Source organism: Nicotiana tomentosiformis, chromosome 2, assembly GCF_000390325.3.
Source record: "Nicotiana tomentosiformis chromosome 2, ASM39032v3, whole genome shotgun sequence".
Lineage (NCBI taxonomy): Eukaryota > Viridiplantae > Streptophyta > Magnoliopsida > Solanales > Solanaceae > Nicotiana > Nicotiana tomentosiformis.
This window is the reverse complement of record NC_090813.1, coordinates 128887477-128897791: the sequence shown is the minus strand read 5'-3', so window position 1 is coordinate 128897791 and position 10315 is coordinate 128887477. Positions and strand designations below refer to the sequence as shown.

Genomic DNA, 10315 nt, shown 5'->3' with positions numbered 1-10315 from the left:
ATCTCGAAATTCACGTTTTTAATAATCTGCCCAGGCCTTCTCGCTTCTGCGGCCCAAAAATCCGCTTTTGCAGTCATAAATCCTGCCCTTGTCACTACAAAAAAAGGTTCAAATTGCGGCAGTTAATTAGCGGCGATCGCCGGTAACTCCCACAAATAGTATCAAATTGTGAGACTTTCTCTATCCGATGCAATTAATTATAATTTGGGGGATCTGGTACATTAAAATCAAAAGAGCGCCAAGCTTCTAATGTTTCCCACTATATTTTTGTTTTTCCTCATTTTTTTGTCCGCCAAAAATCTTTTAGACCTTATTACCCAAAACTTTTAGACCCATTTTGTCTTCTCTCTCACTCTCTCTCTCTCTCTCTCTCTCTCTCTCTCTCTCTTTCTCTCTCTCTCTAGTCTCCATTGCTGTCTCTCTCTCACTCTCTCTCTCTAGTCTCCAAGCGGTGGCCTCTCTCTCACCAAATTGGAGTAACGTTGCTAGAAAATCCATGGTGCTCTTCTTCAGTTTCCAATTCTGATTTTGTGTAACCAGGTAGTTTTTTTTTCACTTTATTTTTATATTATTTTGGGTATTCTCTGTTGGATTTGAGGTTTCTTTATTTATTTGGAGTTTTTTGGTTGATTTGTGATTTCTTTGTTGATTTTATGCAATTTATTAGCTTGATTTCTCAATAAACCTAGAATTTTCTGGCATGCAATCTGCTTTATTGCCTCATTATCCTAATGTATTTTTGTTTTCTGTTTCTTCTTTCATGTTATGTAATGTGAAAACAATTCACTAAAAAAATTGATTAGTCGATGTGTTTTTCAGTTTTGGTAAGCTTTTTTTCCATTATTTCTTTAATTACTGCACTGGTATGCCTAATTTTAACCTTTATTTTACTTGATTCTTACATGCATGTTTATGGTAGATACCTAGGTACATGTATGTATAAACTTTTAATACAATAAAATAGTTTTGTGGCTTTACTGTTATAATGGGTAAATTACCTGCAATCCGCGACCATAGTTGGGTGGCTTTACTGTTGATGACAGAAATGCCATATGAGGGGAAAAAAGAAAGTATTAGGAAAAGTTAGATTCAGAGCAGAGGAAAAATAAAGATTTTTCTTTGGATAGTAATGTTTTTAGCTGACCTTATTGGTTTTTTATTGAATGTCAATGACTTTGTTATCCCAGTTGGTCAAGTGAGATCTCATAAACTCATCAATTTTAGGCAAAAGTTGGTCTCTGATCATAGTAGGGCTAATTAGAGATAACAATGCACCCCTCATGTACTTGTGAGCGGAACCATGTACAGCTGCAATATTGCATTTTCCTAATATGTCTAACATCGACTGTGGATATCCTGAGACCAGTCCTTTTGCCTCGTTCACCAATATGTATCTATTTAACTTTGAATTCATTGATACTATGATAAGATTGGCATTTTTAATGTTTCCCGGTCTTTGTTTTGCTCCATCTTCCAGTGTTGTTGCCTGCAAAAAACTTTAAGTCACTAAACTATTAATTATATACATCCTTACCATATATAGCTTTTATTTAATTTTCTTTAGAGGACAGTACAATAAAGTAGATTTTATAATTGTATCTTAGTGCTGCTGCTTATCACCTGATCTTTCATAAACATACTAAGTGTTCCATCATATCATAATAATGGTGGGGATCTTCATGTGCAATGTGTTTTAATGCCACTGAAGTTGTCCTCTGCATATGTATTTAAACTGATGTGCCATCATGTTGAGCTGCTTTTCAACCAGATGTTATACGGAGAGTAATAAGCTGGTAAATATGGTTATATTTTATGGCTGCTTAACATTACTTTAATGCAAAAGGCTTGTTGTAATGTAGTCAATTAAAAAAAAATTAAGTAGCATGTTGTAGCATTCTCAATTGGTCTTATCATGCTAGATAATTAGTAGAACATTACCTTTACTTTTTGTTGTCTTATAAAGTGTTAAAATATGTCTCTAATCTTATAACTTTGAAAATCTTGTAGGTGATATTGTTTCACACTAATCTATTTTTTCAATGGATAAGTCTTGGATTAGAATGTCGAGGAACATACCAGAATATTTGCTTGGTTTGAATTAATTTATAGAATTTGCATTTAAGAATGGAGTTATAAGAAATAGAATAAAATGTCCATGTCCTAAATGTGGCTTTAGAAAGTGGCAGTCTAAAGATATAGTATTTGACCATTTGGTCTACAAACCATTCCCTCAAAATTATGTCACTTGGGTTATGCATGGGGAAATGAATGTGGTGCACAATTCTAACAACATAGAGGTTACCCATGATACAATACCTCCTGAAAATCCTATAGAATTATTGATTAATGAAGCATTTGGGGGCTTAAGACATGAGAGCGTTGATGTAGGTCCGCCACAAGTAGTGGGAGAAGAAGAAATGTTAAACGAAATGCCAGCTTCATATAACAAAGACTTTTTTGACTTGCTTAGAGATGAAAATCAAGAACTGTACGAAGGGTCCAAGTATTCAAAGTTAGAGTTTTTGTTAAATTTATATAACATAAAGTGTTTGTCTGGGCTAAGTGACAAGGGAATGACTATGATACTAGATCTACTTAGGGATGCATTTAAATTTGCAAAAATTCCTAATTCTTTTTATGTGGCCAAGAATACCATCAATAAGTTGTGTCTTGATTATGTTAAGATCGATGCTTGTCCGAATGACTGCATGTTGTACTGGGAAGATGATATTGATGAGAAAACATGCAAGTATTATCACACTTCTAGGTAGAAACCTGATAAGAAAAGCAGCAAATTTTTTGTGTCTGCTTCAGGTAAGAAGAAGTAGTCTGCTACAACTAAGAAGCAAAAGAAGAAGCCTGCAAAAGTTTTGCGTTACTTTTCATTAAAATCAAGGTTACAAAGATTGTTCATGTGTTCTAAGACGGCAGAGCATATGAGATGGCATGCGGAGGGTGGTAACAAAGATGGAATCATAAGGCATCCTAGAGACGGTGAGGCATGGAAGAGGCTTGATACAACGTTTCCTGAATTTTCTTCTGATCCTCGAAATGTTCGATTAGGCCTAAGGCTGTCCAACGGGACGGGACGTCCCGTCCCGTCCCGGTCCCGTCCCGCGTCCCATCCCGTCCAGTCCCGTCCCGTCCCGCTTAATTCTAAACGGGATGGGCCCATGTTAAACGGGACACGGGATGGGACGGGATGGCCATTTCGTCCCGTTTGTCCCGTCCCATTTCGTCCTGTCTCGTCCCGTCCCGTCTCGCCTGTCCCGCCTGTCCCGTCCCATTTCGTTACATCCTATCCCGTCCCGTCCCGTCCCGCCTGTCCCGCGTCCTATTTTTTGTGCATTATATACAAAAAACTTATAATCTTACTTTTGAAGGTTTTCCTAAGACCACTGTTAGAAATGATATTTTTAAATTTCAAACCGAATATCTTCAGTATATTCGTTGTGTATTGTTTCACTTAGATTGTAAAGTGCCTATCACATCTGATATAGGTCATAGTCCTAATGGTTGTGATTATTTAACTGTTACATGTCATTGGGTTGATCATCACTAGAACATACAAAAACGTATTATTGGTTATAAATTTGTTGATTCAAGATACAATGGAGCATATATTGCAAGTTTGCAACTACTGTTCTATAAATTGTTTATTTTTATGGACTCATTGATAAAGTTTTAACTATCACCTTAAATAATGCTTCTGCTAAGTGCTAACACAACTACAACAACTAGCTTAATGAAATTATTGTAAAATTAATCCAACTTATGCACCGACTATTAATGAAATGATTGCAAAATTTAAAAAGTATTTTTTCCCTATTCCCCAAGTTTATTTAATTTCTACTATACTTAACTCATCTTTAAAATTAAGAGGTGCAAATGGACTTGTTCGTAAAATTTATGAGAATTTAACATTTCAACAAAATAAACAACCATCTCTCGAAGACTGTCAAGCTAACATATATTCTTATGTTAGATCAATATTTGATAAATATAAATCTATGGAAACACCAAGTGGTGAAATTAGGAAAGAAGAAGAATACAATGAGATACTTAGCACCGGGAGCTATGACGGCATGGAACTCATGGAACATCAATCAACATTGCCAATTCAAGAACAATGTCCGAGAGAATTTATAGATAAGTTACAACTTACAACGAAGTTATATAGGAGCTTACAAATATTAGTATGATAATTTGTAATTGGCTACTAAGAGGCCTAGTTCAAATAGAACCCTTCCTAGAAGGTGGCTGCGTAGAGCCGTAGATTAGGTGTTCTTCAAAAGAATTATATTTGTATGTGAGATTTGAAAGTTCTATTAATAAAATAAAAGGCTCTAAGCGTTGAATTATTTTTATGAATTGTCTTACACTCTTACTTAGTTACTTAGTGGCTTGAAATTATATTAAATAAATTATAACTCTATTATAAATTTATAATTACTAGAATATTTCATTACAAGTCTTTTGTTTTAATATTTTATAATTCTCTACTAAGTTTTCTAATTTTCGTTTAATTTTTAAGTTTATTAAATAACTCAAAAAACTAGTTGTTGCAAACTTTAAAAACATAGTAATTGTCAAAAGAATAACGGTTTCCAAACTCAATGCTTAAATAATTTTTTTTTTTAAACCGACACTTAAGTCCCGCGAACCCGTCCCGTCCCATCCCGTCCCGTTCCGTCCCGTCTCGTCCCGTTTGTTAGCGGGACGGGATGGGCCTACCGTCCGTCCCGTCCCATCCCGTCCCGTTTGTTAGCAGGACGGGATGAGACTACCGTTTCGTCCCGTTTATCCCGTCTCGTTTCGTCCCGTTCCGCCACCGTCCCGGCTAAATATCGTCCCGTCCCGTCCCGTCCCGTTGGACAGCCATAATTAGGCCTAGCTAGTGATGGTTTTAACTTTTTTGACTTGCTTAGAGACGAAATCCTCGAAATTTTCTTCTGATCCTCGAAATGCAACATTGGACTGTAGATGTTATAGGTAAACTTTCTTCTTCTTCTTCTTCTCTGCTAAAAGTTCTCAAATTGCTGCTAGTTTATTTTTTAATTCTCTTAATTTTCCCTTCTTCTTCTTTTTCTTCTTCTTCTTCTTCTCTGCTAAAAGTCCCCAAAATGATGCTGGTTTATTTTTTAAGTACCAAATTTGAGCTACTTAGTGATAATGAAGAATGCTTGGGCATTAGAAAGACTGTGTATGGCAGAAAATAGAGCAATCGATACTTTTCTGTTAATAGCATATATATGTAATTATTTTTTTCTGTTTGTTTAAACTTGGCTTTTTTTTTATTAAAGATTCAAAAGAAAATAGGAAGAGGCTCAAAGTGAAAGTTAGGGATGTTCTAAATTTATCTGGTAAAGAACGTATCGTGCTTGAATTCGATTACCCGGACGAACCATTTGGAGAAGCACAAGGCCTTCTTGCTGGCTTTTGTGGAATTTTAGCAACTGACTGCTCCTTATTTCCAATTCACTTTGAGAAATGGCCAGATTTACCTATATCATACTTCGACCATGTATTTGATCAAATTGTAAAGGTATAAGCTCTAATTCTTTCTGCTACACGTCTATATTATTTTTGGACTTCATATTTGCATGTAGCAGATAATCTAACCAATGTTATATTCTTGAAGCAACAGTTTTATTTTAAGACAGTCGAGTCAGTTGCATGACGTTATGTTTATAATTCTATTTGAAAAAAGTGGAGCGCGAATATGCTAAACTTGTGGAGAGCATTCTATGATCCACTCAAAAGTACAGCTCAGATTATGGAAAATATTCCGGCTGGGATTCTACGGAATCAATGGACTTCATTTGTTGATTACCGTTTTAAAGAAACAACTTTGGTATTTATTTAATTACTTCAACTTGTATGTTTGATTATATTTAGTTATTTGTGTGATTGACTTTCAAGTTTTTTTTGTTTGTAAGGAAATGTGCAAAAGGAATACTGAAATTCGAAAGAAACAAACATTTACACATACAGGTGGCTCCAAACCTAACTCCAGAAGAAGGGCTGAAATGGTGAAAGATGTTAATTCATGTCATTTTACTTTAATTATTAAACTAACTTATGTAACTATTCCAGTTAAGTTATTCTGTTGGTTATTTTATTTATAGATGGCTGAGACTGGATGAAGGCCTGGACGTGCATAACTTTATCTTGATACTTATAAGAAACAAGATGGTACATATGTGAATGAGGCGGCAAAGGAGATATGCGCAAGTTTCTTTTTTATCTTTGTGGTTGTTGAAAGTTATTTTTCCTTTTTGGGTATGAAATCTGATATATGTATCTGTCTCATTTACTATTAGTTTCAGCTTGTTCCAGACTAGTTATGTATCTTTTTTTATATTTACCAATGGGTTGTAATGTCAAATAAGTCTACACTTTGTTTCTTCCTTTCTTGTTTGAAACATTATCTTCTTTTGGTTATTATCTGCAGGGCCTGACACTTTTTTCATATGTTCTTCTGTTCTTTTAAAGCTGCTATTATATTTTTCTCCTACTCTGAAGTTTAACAACATGAATACTGATCTAAACAATAACAAAAAACATGAATACTGATCTTGTTCTGTAATGCAAATTTGTTTCTTCATTATTGCTGCTTTAAAAAAAAAAAAGGCTATGAACTTCATTTCGAGATTGTATACTTTATACTGAAAGAGAGGCTGGAGTATTTGTTCTTGTATATAATGAGAGAAAATGTGTATGTCGAACGGATGAAAAATGCGGTCAGGAGAAGTAAAACTCTGTCTTTGATGGATGAGACCTATAGAAACTAGAAGTAAAACTCTGTCTTTGATGGATGAGACCTATAGAAACTTAATCCCGTCGAACATAGAAGCTCAATTAAAATGAGACCTATAAGGATGAAGTTATTTTTTGGTGTTGCTTTTGTATTTAGGTGTATTTTATACTTTTAAAGTGTATGGCTTGATGCATTTCAGAAACTATCTCTTTTTTGCTTGTCTTGGTGTGCATTTAGTTACTTATTAATGTTGTGACAAATAATATTTAGGAAACAATTGAGCTTGGTTTGAGCCAAAGCACGGTGGATGAGTCTGAAGTTTCGCCGAATGATATTATTGGTAAAGTGCTAGGAAAAGAGCACTCTGGAAGGGTAAGGTGCTTAGGATTAGGAGTTGTCTCCAGCAAAGTTTTTAAACATGCAAGACCTCATTTTGGTGGTATGAATGCTTCAAGTAGTGATGCTTCATGTTTGAACCATTGCCAAGAGAACTACAATAAATTGTTGAATGCTCACAACCAAAGTCAAGAGAACTACAAAGAAATAGTGAATTCTCACAAACAAATGATGAATGCTTTCAAGGCATATATGATAATGAAAGAAGGGACAATACCAGAGTAATTTGCGGGGTTCTTTGCTTCTCCTCTTATAACGGTAAATAAACTTGTGCTTTTTTTTTTTCAACTGATATTATCTGCATCAGGAGCTGCTCATATGAAAAAAACTAAAGATCTTCTTTCTCCGCTCTTCTTTAGTGGATCGATTGTACTTTATTCCTGTTGACACTTTCTTGTTTCTGGGATTATAATTATGTATGTGTATTGTTGAATTCCTAGTATCAAGTGTTTTAAAATTTTGACTGCAAAATAAAGGATGGAATTGGTTCAGATTTTTATTCAAGAAATAGCTCAAGTTATAATTAGCATTCAAAAGATCTTATTATTTTATTTTGTTTGCAGCCAAAAGATGCAGCTAGTGGATCCCTATCACCCATGGACGCAAGAAGATCATCTGATGGCAGTAATCCAAGTGACAATAATTGAAGTTCTTTATAATTGAATTAGATAATTAATTATGACAATGTAATTATGTGATTGGAGCGGATGTTAGAATAGCTAGGGTGAGTGTTTTATGTTATAATTTAGTTTGAAAACTACTGAATTACTTTATATATGAAAGTAATACTTTTGTGATACTAAATATGTTAATATTTCTAAGTGTTGATATATTCATTAGTAGATAATATTCAATGTTCAATATTTGTAAAAAATACAGTAAAAGAAATTAATACGTTCAATGAATTGCGTGGGTTTTGACCGTCGTACTTTGTGTATTGTTAAATAATTATTTCCTATGTTGCATAGGTTCAGACTGCCAGAACTTGTAAAAAAATATTTAAAAAATCATAATTTAATTTTTAATTTACTGAGGTTGAACTGTCGCAAATTAACTGCTGCTAATTAATTACGGCAGTCGCGACAGAACTACTGCAAATTGATTGCGGCGAGCCTTCTTGCAGGAGTTTTGTGAACCGCTACAACAACAAATTGCGGAAGTTACCGACTGCCGCAATTTATAAAAATAACTACCGCAATTTGACTATTTTTTGTAGTGTGTGGGTGCGCATTTCCGCAAAAACATCCACATCTGCAGACCAGTGACTCCAAGCTCATCTCTGCTTCTGCGATCCTCCACACGCATGTGCGAGTCTGCACCTGCGGAAATTCTTCCGCATCCGCGCTCCACAACTCACAATCCAAACTCCGCTTTTGCACTTCCCAGCTCACACCTGCGATCAAAGCTCCGCATATGCGATTACACCCGTAGACACCTAGCTTTAGCAATCATCCATACTCCAAATTCGATCCGTTAACCATCCGAACTTCACCCGAGGCCCCCGAGACCTCAACCAATTATACCAATAAGTCCTAAAATATGATATGAACTTAGTCGAGCCCTCAAATCACATCAAACAACATCAAAAATATGAATCGCACCCCAATTCAAATCTATTGAAACTAAGAAAATTCTAACTTCTACAAACGATGCCGAAACCTATCAAATGACGTGCGATTGACCTCAAATTTCGCACTCAAGTCACAAATGACGCCATGGACCTACTTCGACTCTCGAAACTCCAATTCGAGTCGGTAATCACAAAGTCCACTCTCGGTCAAACGTATAAATTTTTAACTTCACCATTTCAAGCCTAATTCAACTACGGACCTCCCAATCACAATCGAGACACGTTCCTAAGTCCGAAATCACCCAACAGAGCTAACGGAACCATCAAAACTCCAATCCGAAGTCGTTTACACATAAGTCAATATCCAGTCAACCTTTTCAACTTAAGCTTCCAACCTTGAGACTAAGTGTCTCAATTTATTCTGAAACCCCTTCGGACCCAAACCAACTACCCCCCGAAGTCACATAATAGCTATAAAGCACAAAATGAGTAGTAAATGGGGGAATAGGACTACAACTCTCAAAACGACCGGTCGGGTCGTTATACACACCAAGTCAAATGGAAGAGCCAATGAGATCGTGACATGTGTCAAAATGACAAGGCATGCCAAGCTAAATTATCGCGCCATGTGTGCAAGTGACATGTTCTGGCCAATCAAATGAGGTCTTCTCACACTTCAATTTGATTGGTCGGAAAGAGTTTGTTCTTATCATAACTCTCCCCTCTCAAAACTATAAATATGGGTCTTCGTAATCCAGAAATGACACCAGAAGTTATAACAAGAAGTAAGAGAGAGCTCGTGGATCAAACGCCGCAAATTTCTCTACAAGTTTAAAGCTTCAAGCAATGAAGTTCAAGTTCAAGAAATCAAGTTCAGGCTCAAGAACGAAGAACAAATCAAGATTCAAGGAGCACGAGTTCAAATCAAAATTCGTACTAGTTGAACTCAAGATCATCGTTCGTGACAACAAATATAGATTCAAGATCAAGCTCAAAGGCCCTTGAATTTATTTTCTATTGAAAAGAAGAATTAGAGAATTTATAGAGATTGTACATTCATATTATTTGAAATCAAATACTGCGATTATTGCAATATTTTTCAGCCTGATTTTATTTTATCGACGCAAATTTGTCTACAAATTCTATAAATTAATTGTCCCACTGGGCGTGCCATTAATAATCATTGTCAATTAAAGTAGATGAATAAAATAATAGTAATAAGAATTTATAAAGTCAAAGTCTGTAAAACTGAAAAATGTTATACATTAGTTATTGAATATTGTAGAATTTCCATGGTTGTATATTGATTCGACGTAAAATTTAGAAAGCAACAGTCTGTTGCGGAATCAAAAATTTATATAAAGGGATTCTAAAAAATCTATTATATGACTGTTGGAATTTGAACCTATGACCTAAAGTAATTGTGAACCCATTTACTATTATACTTGATTTTTTTTCTTATATCAAGGATATTTAATAGCTCACATGTAACCGAAAAGAGATCGTTGTTACTATATCTATATAATGTAATTTTCAAATAAAGGGTTTTCCCCTCACACCACTTAGTTCAGCCACTGGCAACAATGTTC

General features: G+C 35.1%; 1 long non-coding RNA gene across 4 annotated transcripts; it reads left to right on the top strand.

Annotated features, from left to right (window-relative positions):
- The first annotated feature begins 301 nt into the window (after positions 1-301).
- LOC104114846 (uncharacterized) lies at positions 302-7916 on the top strand. Of its 4 annotated transcripts, none has more exons than XR_004511726.2 (4): positions 302-540; positions 5304-5854; positions 5940-6032; positions 6129-6472. It is a non-coding gene; the product is annotated as an uncharacterized lncRNA (long non-coding RNA). The 4 variants fall into 4 exon arrangements; XR_690477.4 differs by lacking the exon at positions 302-540 and having other exon boundaries at positions 4512-5545; positions 5642-5854; XR_011414236.1 differs by lacking the exon at positions 302-540 and adding an exon at positions 7737-7916 and having other exon boundaries at positions 4528-5854; positions 6129-6234.
- The last annotated feature ends 2399 nt before the right edge of the window (positions 7917-10315 follow it).